We start from the raw sequence: 12,628 nt of genomic DNA on the forward strand, positions 1-12,628 counted from the left end.
TTCCTGGGACAACCACAAGCTTCACCTTCAAGCCTTGGTAGACTCTGGAGCCGCAGGTAACTTCATGGATGGTGTCTGGGCGAAGGAGAATGGCGTTCCCTCTGAACCTCTAAGTGACCCCATGAGGGTTACTACATTGGATGGAAGCCCTTTGGGATCTGGACTTGTCATGTCACTACCTCCTTGCGACTTTCAGTTTCACAACACCAGGAATTGATGAACTTTCATTTGATCTCCTGTTCCGAGTTCCCTCTCGTCCTTGGATACCCCTGGCTTCACAGCCATAACCCTCACATCGACTGGTCCGTGGGCACTATCAAGCAGTGGGGTCCTACGTGCCAAGCTACTTGTATTTTCCCGAATTCCCCGAGTTCTACTCCCGAGTCTTTAGAATCCATCGACCTGACCCGAGTTCCCGAGTTTTACCATGACCTCAAACTGGTATTTAGCAAACAGAGGGCCACCATGTTGCCACCCCATAGACCTTATGATTGCCCCATCAAACTGTTTCCGGGCACTTGCCCTCCCAGGGGTGGATCTTTTCCCTATCTCCACCCAAACGAGCTGCTATGGATACCTACATCAAGGACGCTCTGGAAGCAGGCCTCATGCGTCCATCCACCTCCACGGCGGGAGCAGGGTTTTTCTTTGTGTCCAAGAAAGACGGTGGATTACGTCCTTGCATCGACTACCGGGGACTCAATGCCATAACTGTCCGTAACCGTTACCCGCTACCCCTTATGGCCACAGCCTTCGAGCTGCTCCAGGAAGCAGTTGTTTTCACTAAGCTTGACCTGCGGAACGCATACCATCTTGTGCGGATCAGACCTGGTGATGAGTGGAAGACCGCTTTCAACACGCCTACTGGTCACTATGAATATTTGGTGATGCCCTTCGGCCTGACCAACGCCCCAGCGGTGTTCCAAGCGCTCATAAACGATGTGCTTAGGGATATGCTTAACATATTTGTGTTCGTTTACTTGGATGACATCCTCATCTTTTCGAGCTCTCTTCAAGAACACACTAAGCATGTCAGACAAGTACTCAAACGCCTCCTAGACAGCCATCTGTACGCTAAGCCGGAAAAATGTGAATTCCATTCATCCCGAGTACAATTCCTGGGATTTGTAGTGGAACCCGGTCGAGTCCAAATGGACCCCAGGAAGGTAGGGGCGGTAGCGGATTGGCCCACCCCCAAATCCGTTAAGGAAGTTCAGCGTTTCCTGGGCTTCACTAACTTTTACCGCAAGTTCATCAAGAACTTCAGCTTGGTGGCAGCCCCTCTCTCAGCTTTAACCAAGGGCGGCAATGCAAGGTTTTTGTGGGGAAGAGAAGCTGAGACAGCCTTCCAAGGACTCAAGCAGCGCGTCCTCTCTGCTCCCATCCTGATACTACCGACTACGGATGAACCGTTTGTGGTGGAGGTAGACGCCTCAGAGGTTGGTGTTGGAGCTGTCCTGTCTCAGAGGGGTGAAGACAAGAAGCTTCATCCGTGCGCTTTCTTCTCACACCGGCTTACCCCGGCTGAGAGGAACTACGATGTGGGGGATCGTGAACTCCTAGCGGTTAAGATGGCATTGAAGGAATGGAGACACTGGCTCGAGGGGGCTTCTCACCCATTTCAAGTGCTTACGGACCACAAAAATCTTGAGTATATCCAGCAGGCGAAGCGGTTGAACTCTAGACAAGCTAGATGGTCTCTTTTCTTCAATCGATTCCAGTTTATCCTCACCTATCGGCCCAGGTCGAAGAATCTCAAACCGGATGCCCTGTCCCGAGTCTACGCTCCTGCCATTCGAGATGACACGGACATGCCTGTCCTTCCTGCTGCTAAGATCGTGGCTCCGATCTCGTGGCAAGTTGAGGATACCGTGAGACGAGCTCAAGCTATTGAACCGGACCCGAAAGGAGGTCCTGCCAATCGGTTGTTTGTCCCCAAGGCAGTGAGGACTCAGGTCCTTCTGTGGGGGCACTCCTCTCGCCTCACCTTTCACCCGGGCGTAGGTCGCACCTTGGAGTTCATCCAGCTTAAGTTCTGGTGGCCTACCATAAGAGAAGACGTTGCCACTTTCGTCAATGCCTGCCCCGTGTGCTGCTAGGGCAAATCTTCTCACCTCCGCCCGCAAGGACTCCTTCACCCTTTACCTGTTCCCCACAGACCCTGGTCCCATATCTCGTTGGACTTCATTACTGGCCTCCCTCCATCCCATGGCAATACTACTATCCTAGTCATTATCGACAGGTTTTCAAAGGCGGCCAGGTTCGTCCCTCTGACTAAGTTACCTTCTGCCAAGGAAACGGCTGAGTTGGTAATTAATCATGTGTTCCGAGTCTTCGGCATTCCTCAAGATATGGTTTCTGACAGAGGTCCCCAGTTCACCTCTAGGTTTTGGAAGGCCTTCTGCCAACTCATGGGGGCTTCTGCCAGTCTATCTTCAGGGTACCATCCGGAGTCCAACGGCCAAACTGAGAGGATGAATCAAGAGCTGGAAACCACCCTCCGATGTATGACTCGTAACATCCCGTCCACATGGTCGTCCTTCATTGTTTGGGCCGAATACGTGCACAACACCTTGCGCTCCTCCTCCACTGGTATGTCCCCGCACGAGTGTCAGTTTGGCTATGCCCCTCCATTGTTCCCGGACCAGGAGGCAGAAGTCAGAGTGCCTTCAGCCTTGAAGTTCGTCAGACGCTGTCGGCTTATGTGGAGGAAGACCCGTCTTAATCTTATGCGTTCCTCACAGAGGTACCAACAACAAGCCAACAGACGTCGCCTTCCCGGGCCTACCCTGCGCCCCGGCCAGAGAGTCTGGCTCTCCACAAGAGACTTACCACTACGGGTGGAGTCTCGCAAGCTGTCCCAAAAATACATCGGTCCCTTTAAGGTTGCCAGGAGAGTTAACCCAGTTTCTTATCGCCTACACTTACCCAGATCCCTTAAGATTAATCCCACGTTTCACATTTCCTTATTAAAACCTGTTGTTTTTTCTCCCCTTGTCCCGGCAGACAGACCTCCCCCTCCGCCCTCCACCCTGAGAGAGCTGGTAGGAACGTCAGGAGCCGTTCCTAGGGGGGGGATTCTGTCAGGATTTGGCCAGGGTTGTTCCGGTTTTTGGTCACTAGATGCCCCCATTGTGCCTTTTGACCTTTTGTTTTCCCTTGATCCCCATTATTATTTGCATCTGTGCCTCGTTTCCCCTGATTGTTTTTAAACCCTTTGTTTTCCTCTGTTCTTTGCTCTGTGTTTGTATGTTAGCACCCAGCCCTAGTACTCTGAGAACTCTTGATGATCCCGGTGGACTCTCTTGTGGAATTCTGTTTTTTGTTCTTGTTTTCTTTGTTTTTTTTTAGTATCTTTTGAGGCTTTTTGTGCTTTACCTTCCACCTTGTGGATTTACCTTTTTTGTCTTGGAGGAATACCTTTGTTCTTGTAGGATTCCTTTTGACGTTGTGGAGTTACATGTTTTCCTGAAGAACTTCATTTTTTACTTCATTAAATATACCGTCTCAAGTACTGCTGTGTCTGCCTCATCTTCTGGGTTCTTGCTACTATTCGTGGCTCAGTTGGTTAAGTGACTGTTTCTCACTCCGGAGACCCGGGTTCATAACCGGGTCCTGACAGAGTTAGGTTTGAGTCATTAAAACCTCTTAAGGATTAGCCCCTTTTTTTCAATTTTCACCTAAAATGACAAATCTAACTGCCTGTAGCTCAGAACCTGAAGCATGGATATGCATATTCTTGGTACCATTCGAAAACAAACACTTGTATGTTTATGGAAATGTGAAAGGAATGTAGTAGAATATAACACAATAGATCTTGTAAAAGACAATACAAAATAAAAAACTAACCGTTCTTTTGTATTTTTTTTGTACCATCATCTTTGAAATGCAAGAGAAAGGCCATAATGTATTATTCCAGCCCAGGTTCAATTTAGATTTTGGCCAGTAGATGGCATCAGTGTATGTGAAAAGTTTGACTGATCCAATGAACCATTGCCTTTCTGTTTAAAATGTTGTATCAGGACTGCCCAAATGGGACTAATTTGTTTATTAATAACTTTTCATGTTCAAAATTGTGCACTCTCCTCAAACAATAGAAAGGTATTTTTTTCACTGTAACAGCTACTGTAAATTGGACAGTGCAGTTAGATGAACAAGAATTTAAGCTTTCTGACAATATCAGACATGTCTATGTCCTGGGTCATTTTCTTGTTACTTACAACCTCATGCAATCGCATTAGCCTACGTTAGCTCAACCGTCCCATGGAAGGGACACCGATCCCAAGAAAGTTAATTAACACTCATTTTTCAACCACTCCACAAATTTCTTGTTAACAAACTATAGTTTTGGCAAGTTGGTTAGGACATCTACTTTGTACATGACAAGTAATTTTTACAACAATTGTTTACAGACAGATTATTTCACTCATAATTCACTGTCTCACAATTCCAGTGGGTCAGAAGTTTACATACACTAAGTTGACTGTGCCTTTAAACAGCTTGGACAATTCGAGAAAATTATGCCATGGCTTTAGAAGCTTCTGATAGGCTAATTGACATCATTTGAGTCAATTGGAGGTGTACCTGTGGATGTATTTCATGGTCTACCTTCAAACGTAGTGCCTCTGCTTGACATCATGGGAAAATAAAAAGAAATCAGCCAAGACCTCAAAACAAAATGTTACACCTCCACAAGTCTGGTTCATCCTTGGGAGCAATGCTACCAAATACTAATTGAGTGTATGTAAACTTTGGATCGACTCGGAATATGATGAAAGAAATCAAACCTGAAATAAATCATTTTCTCTACTATTATTCTGACATTTCACATTCATTAAATAAAGTGGTGATCCTAACTGACTTAAGACTGGGAATTCTTACTAGGATTAAATGTCAGGAATTGTGAAAAATGAGTTTTAATGTATTTGGCTAAGGTGTATGTAAACTTCCAACTTCAACTGTACACTTTATATTTTAGATTCTTCAAAGTAGCCACCCTTTGCCTTCATGAAAGCTTTGCACACTCTTGGCATTCTCTCAACCAGATTCATGAGGAATGCTTTTCCATCAGTCTTGAAGGATTTCCCACATATGCTGAGCACTTGTTGGCTGCTTTTCCTTCACTGCAGTCTAACTCATCCTAAACCATCTCAACTGGGTTGAGGTCAGGTGTTGTGGAGGCCAGGTCATCTGATGCAGCACTCCATCACTCTCCTTGGTCAAATAGCCTGGAGGTGTGTTTCTGGTCATTGTCCTGTTGAAAAACAAATGATAGTCCCACTAAGTGCAAACCAGGTGGGATGCCGTATCGCTGCAGAATGCTGTGGTAGCCATGCTGGTTAAGTGTGCCTTGAATTCTAAATAAATCACTGAGAGTGCCACCAGCAAAGCATCCCCACACCATCACACCTCCTCCTCCATGCTACACGGTGGGAACCACACATGCGGAGATCATCTGGTCACCTACTCTGCGTCTCACTAAGACACGGTAGTTGGAATTAAAAATCGCAAATTTGGACTCATCAGACCAAAGGACAGATTTCCACCGGTCTAATGTCCACTGCTCATGTTTCTTGGCCCAAGCAAGTCTCTTCTTCTTATTGGTGTCCTTTAGTAGTGGTTTCTTTGCAGCAATTCGACCATGAAGGCCTGATTCACACAATTTCCTCTAAACAGTTGATGTTGAGTTGAGTGAATGTTACTTGAACTCTGTGAAGCATTTATTTGGGCTGCAATCTGAGATGCAGTTAACTCTAATGAACGTAGTATCCTTTGCAACAGAGGTAACTCTGGGTCTTCCTTTCCTGTGCCGGTCCTCATGAGAGCCAGTTTCATCATAGCGCTGGATGGTTTTTGCGACTGCACTTGAAGAAACTTTCAAAGTTCTTGAAATGTTCTAGATTGACTTTCTCTTTTTTTTTCCAAATAGGACTATCTTCTGTATGCCACCCCTACCTTGTCACAACACAACTGATTGGCTCAAACGCATTAAGAAGGAAATAAATTCCACAAATTAACTTTTAACAAGGCACACCTGTTAATTGAAATGCATTCCAGGTGACTACCTCATTAAGCTGGCTGAGAGAATGCCAAGGGTGTACAAAGCTGTAATCAAGGCAGTGTGGTTATTTTGAAGAATCTCAAATATATTTTGATTTGTTTAACACTTTTTTGGTTCCTACATGATTCCATACGTGTTATTTCATAGTTTTGATGCCTTCACTATTATTCTACAATGTATAAAATAAGAAAAATAAAGAAACATCCTGGAAGGAGTATGTGTGTCCAAACCTTTGACTGGTACTGTATATACTATAGCAAGACCAACCAAACAAACAAAATGAAAAGTATTTCAACATAAATTGTAGATTGATCTGAGAAATATGCCTTGGGTTACAATAGTAAACACTGTACTATTTACAATTACAAAGAAGTGGATTCTACAGAAAAGTATCCCAATGTGCAATATAACATTCATCTAGTTTCATTATTAAAAAAGGTTTAGTGATATCATAGATGGAATTATTTAGGGTTACGTCATCTATTTTGGATGAATCCCCCATTGCACTGAGACCAAAGACCCATCACAATGTTTATTTTGTCTGCATACTAAAATGTTCTCTACCCTGTACCGGTGAAAGCATCTCTGGGTCCCAATGTTCCCAATCTCTCACTCCACTCCCCACCAGCCAAATGATATCCCACCACTTAACGTTGAACCAAACCACTGCATCTCCAATGGCAGTCACCACTTTGAACACACCACCTCAGACCTATATTCACACACACACACACACACACACACACACACACACACACACACACACACACACACACACACACACACACACACACACACACACACACACACACACACACACACACACACACACACACACACACACACACACACACACACACACACACACACACACTCCAGAACTCAACTCCTGCTTTATTCATAACTAGTCCAATCTACAGAGGTTGAGTGACTGAGCACAGCGACCCACTACTCCACTCTACTGTAGGACCCAAGGGCTTTCAAGCCTCCTGCACGAGAGCCACCCTTTCATGACACCCTATAATATCAGATTATTTTCCAAAACGGTGTTAAAGAGCAGATGGGACGGAGTATTTGGTGACAACCCCAAAATGGCTTTTCCATGCCTACAGACATCTTCATCTAAGTCCCACATGTTACCATATTCTCTACATAGTGCACTATAAAGGGAATAGGGTGCCATTTGGGACTTAGACAGATTGGCTGAGTGGAGAAATGCTGTGTAGTTTGGCCATTCTGGGACATCTGCTTGTTCCACTCTGCCACCGGAAACTGCTAATGTTTTTATAGCCACTCCAAATCTGTGTCCCAAATGGCACTCTATTCCTTATTTAGTGTGCTAGTTAGACCAGCCAGGAGCCATAGGGCTCTGGTCAAAAGCAGTGTTCTATATAGGGAAAAGGTTGTCATTCAGTAGGCCTGAGCGTTCAGTCTATGTTACACAGAGCGATTGCAACACTTTCAAACTAGCTGGTCTGTGATGAGAAAGCTATTTGTGTTTATCCAGTAATCACTTGCATCACTAATCTCACACTGATTGCTTTCACCCAACTTGCTCTTGACATGCTTTTTTAGATTGAGAAAAGCAACATTGTGCTGTTGTTGAGATAGGGTGCACTCTACTGCAGAGTGCTGTTACTCTTTTTTCCAGACAAATGAGGTGAAACGAACGATGTAACTCAACAGTGTTTGCCTGATCTCAAAATGGAAGACAGAGGATTCAAATTTCTTCTAAACTGTGACCCTATGTTTTGTTCCGATCTCATTGGAAAATTATTTAGGAAACGATGACTCGACATTAGAGCCTAAAAAGAAAAATCGCACAATACCCTAGCAGCCTGTAATTTCTGTAACTACTGTCATTTTGATTGCATTTTAAATAATAAAGTTGTTTAAATCACATTTCCACTATGTTGTCCACATCTAACCTTAGTTACTGTTGTGACATTGGGGAATGGCACAGTACAAATATAATGAATCATTTAAACTTTAGTAGCAACACAAAAGAGACTGCCCTGGTGCCCATGCCATGCTGCCCCTCTCGGTCTGTCTCTTTATTCTCCTCCGCCTGAGGTGTGTTTTCATTCCCTCCAGCAGAGTCCCTCTTCTTCTTCTTCTTCCACCTTTGAACTCTGTTGGTTCTTCCTGCTGTGTGAGTGCTGACAGCTCTCCATCTCTCAGCGGGGACAGTATTTTACTGGGCCGTTCCCCATCGATGGCAATGATTCTAGTAAACAAACAAACCACTCAGTGGAGTGTTAGGGTAGCCAGTATTTCATCAGCTGTTCATTCTGTTCCTTCTTGGAGCATTGATGTCAAATACGTTTTTAAAAAAGGGAAAGATGAAATGACTATGGCTGGGTAAAGTAGTGTAGTCTGCTGGATTTAGCCTCTCCATCAATGTGTTTGCATTGCAATTCAGCCAAAGCAGTGACTGGAATCTCCCCGGAAATTGAGGTTCCGATAAGCGCTAAAAGGAAATATTCTGGTGGTAGTCTATACTATCAGTCAAACACAAAGTTTGGTCCGAATTATTCACTGGCAAACACCCTCCTAGCATCAGCAAAAACTGTCCCATCCAACCCAAATTCACTGTTGACTATTCTATTAACCTGCTTTTGTGGATTAATACATGAATGGTGCGCGCGCACACACACACACACACACACACACACACACACACACACACACACACACACACACACACACACACACACACACACACACACACACACACACACACACACACACACACACACACACACACACACACACACACACACACACACACACACACACAGAGAGAGGCTTGTAGTAAACATTACTATTCTGTACCCCCAAGCCACTAGAACCCATAACAGAGATGGTTAATTGAAATATCACACCACAAACTCAACAAAATCAAAACAAATCAAAACACCCTGGACCCACTCCAATTCCATACCGCCCTAACAGATCCACAGATGACAAAATCTCTACCCTCTCCCTCTTCCTCGACAAGAGGAACACAAGCAAGAATGCTGTTTATTGACAGATCCGTGTTCAACACCATAGTGCCCTCCAAACACATCATTATGCTAAGGACCCTGGGACTGAACACTACCTTCTGCAACTGGATCCTGGACTTCCTGATGTCCCGCCGCCAGGTGGTGATGGTAGGCAACATCACATCCGCCATGCTGACCCTCAACATGGGGGCCCCTCAGGGGTGCGTGCTTGGGACCCCTCAGGGGTGTGTGCTTGGTCCCCTCCTGTACTCCCTGTTCACCCACGACTGTGTGGCCGAGCACGACTCCAACACCTTCATTACGTTTGCTGATGACATGACGGTTGTAAGCCTGATCACCGACGACGATGAGACAGCTTATAGGGAGGTCAGACACCTGGCAGTGTAGTGCCAGGACAACAACCTCTCCGTCAACGGCAGCAAAACTAAGGAGTTGATCTTAGATGACAGGAATCGGAGGGATGAGCATGCCCCCAGTACATCACTGGGCCCGAGCTCTCTGCCATCCAAGATGTCTCTACACCAGGCAGTGTCAGAGGAAGGGGCCCTAAAAATGGTCAAAGACTCCAGCCTCCCAAGTAATACCATTTTCTCTCTGCTACCACAAAGCAAGCATTACCGATGTAATATGTTTGGAACCAACAGTACCCTGAAAAGCTTGTACCCACAAGCCATAAGGCTGCTAAATAGTTAAATAGTTAACCAAATAGCCAAGTGTCATATCTGGAGGAAACATGGCACCATTCCTATGGTGAAGCATGGTGGTAGTGGTATCATGCTGTGGGGATGTTTTTCAATGGCAGGAACTGGGAGACGAGGGAGGGAAAGATGAACGGAGCAAAGTACAGAGAGATCCTTGATGAAAACCTTCTATAGAGCGCTCAGGGCCTCAGACTGGGGCAAATGTTCACTTTCCAACAGGACAACGACCCTAAGCACACAGTCAAGACAATGCAGGAATGGCTTCGGGACAAGTCTCTGAATGTCTTTGAGTAGCCCAGCCAGAGCTCAGACTTGAACACAATTAAACATCTCTGGAGAGACTAGAAAATACCTGACAGAGCTTGAGAGGATCTGAAGAGAAGAACGGGAGAAACTCCCCAAATACAGGTGTGTCAAGCTTGTCACGTCATACCAAAGAAGACTCGATGCTGTAATCGCTACCAAAGGTGCTTCAACAAAGTACTGAGTAAAGGGTCTAAATACTTATATAAATGTGATATTTCTGGGGGGTTTTAATATAAAATTGGAGTAATTATGGGATATTGTGTGTAGATTGATGAAAAAAAAAGAAGATATGATACATTTTTAGAATAAGATTTAACGTAACAAGATGTGGAAAAAGTCAAGCAATCTGAATACTTTCCAAATGCACTGTATCTTCTTCAATTACCTGGTACACCTGCACATCGACTCGGTACTGGTACCCGTGTATATAGCCAAGTTATCATTACTCATTGTATATTTATTATTGTGTTATCAATTTCTATTACTTCCTCTCTCTCTGCATTGTTGGGAAGGGCCCATAAGAAAGCATTTCACTGTTGGTCTACAAAGCATGTGACAAATAACATTCGATTCAAAGATTTCAAATGAGCTCGGCAGCCCAGCGCCTGACAGCTAGACTACACATGGCGCAGCAGCATGTGTGTGTCTACCTGGATGCTTCTCACTGTAAACAGGAGTTTGTGTTGCTGTTCCTTCTCTGAACGTGACAGATCTTTGGTGTAAATTGAAAGCAGGTTTCATTGAGCAGATGTTGGGAGATTAGAGGGACTGTTTGACTCTCCGTCAGCCTGGCAGGCTTGACTAGGGAATTCACTGCTGCTACACTTGTTCAAGGAACACAAGTGTGTGTTTTTAGGATTAGCACCTACAGCGATAGACCGGTGGAGTGTGTTAGCCAGGGCCAGGGGGGATTGGACCACACAGAGAGTGGACCACACACACACACACGCATGCACAAACATGCACACACACACACAATTGTTATCCCATTCTTCCTGATAAACCATGTGGTACAACAAATAACAGCAAGCGCATACTTGTTTTAGAAGCACTTTGTAACCGTCCTCAGGGAAAACAGTAAGAAGAGCCAAAAGAAATGAAACTTCACCAAGCCAGAAAGGAGCCTGTCACCAGAGCGTGATTCAAACAAACACGAGTCTACCCCTGAAGGAATACACTAGACTGGAGTAACACACCACAAAGGGGTTGAGAGACATGCAGAAGAAAGCACCAGGGACTTTGAAACAATAACATTGTGTCCATTTCTCCATATCCCACCTCAGGTGGGCCACTGGAGGAGAGCACTGGGGTTTAGGTAACGGTGGGAATGGAGATGTGCACTGCCAAGAGGATTTCTCTATACTGTCAGTGGTTTTGTAGTGGAGTCAGTGGCCAGTCCAACAGTGTAGTGTATATTATACATATAGTATAGTAGTATTATAGTATATTATAGTATAACATGCCCGTAAGCATAATAATCTGGTAAAACCCGCCTGGCAATCACCCCTCTAAAATGAGCAGAACAGTAGGAATGGATGGTCCACTGAGTGTTATCAGCAAGTGCACATATGTCTTATTGCCATCTAGTGGTAGTGAGTGGTACTAATGGAAAAGAAGTGTATTTGGAATCTTCTCAAGACACTCGGCCTTGCCTCCCACAATTTCCAAACGCCACGGTTGCCTAGGGTCTGGTTTGAGACTGCATTTGGAATAGGATGACATTTGAATTCATATGATAGTCTAGATAGAACTACCCAAATGGAGGCCATTTTATTAGCTTTTCAGTGGCTTTTTTGTCAGTAGCATTTCAGCTTAAAAGCACCTTCTCCAAATATACAATTATTTACCATGCCAAGTTTTGAATGACTTTGTCACAGTAATTTTGCGGGGGACTTCACAGGATGACTCTTCAACAAATCTCTCTCCGGGTTTTTAGTGTTGGAATTGACTTCAGTGTTTTGGAGACAAATAGCTCAGCAACCCCACCAAATTTGTTGCTGACAGGTGTATAAAATCGAGCACATAGACATGCAATCTCCATAGAGAAACATTGGCAGTAGAATGGCCTTACCGAAGAGCTCACTGACCTTCACAACGTGGCACAGTCATAAGATGCCACCTTTTTAATAAGTCAGTTTGTCACATTTCTGCCCCGCTAGAGTTGCCCCGGTCAACTGTGAAGTGGAAACGTCTAGGAGCAACAACGGTTCAGCCGCAAAGTGGTAGGCTGCACAAGCTCACAAAACGGGACCGACTTATTATCTATGCATAGTCACTTTATCCGTATGTACAAATTACCCCGAGCACATTGACTATAGCCTCATTATTGTTATTTTATTGTTACTTGTTTTCTTTAGTTTATTTAGGAAATCTTTTTTCTTAAAACTGCATTGTTGGTTAAGAGCTTGTAAGTAAGCATTTCATAGCAACTCCACATTACTGCCCATGATTTTGGCATGAGATGTTCGGTGAGAAAGTGTCCACATACTTTTGGTCAAGTAGTGTATCATGGTTTCCATAACAACTCAACTTGTCATTAGTCAACCTGCCTG

Source organism: Oncorhynchus gorbuscha, linkage group LG12 (assembly GCF_021184085.1).
Source record: "Oncorhynchus gorbuscha isolate QuinsamMale2020 ecotype Even-year linkage group LG12, OgorEven_v1.0, whole genome shotgun sequence".
NCBI lineage: Eukaryota > Metazoa > Chordata > Actinopteri > Salmoniformes > Salmonidae > Oncorhynchus > Oncorhynchus gorbuscha.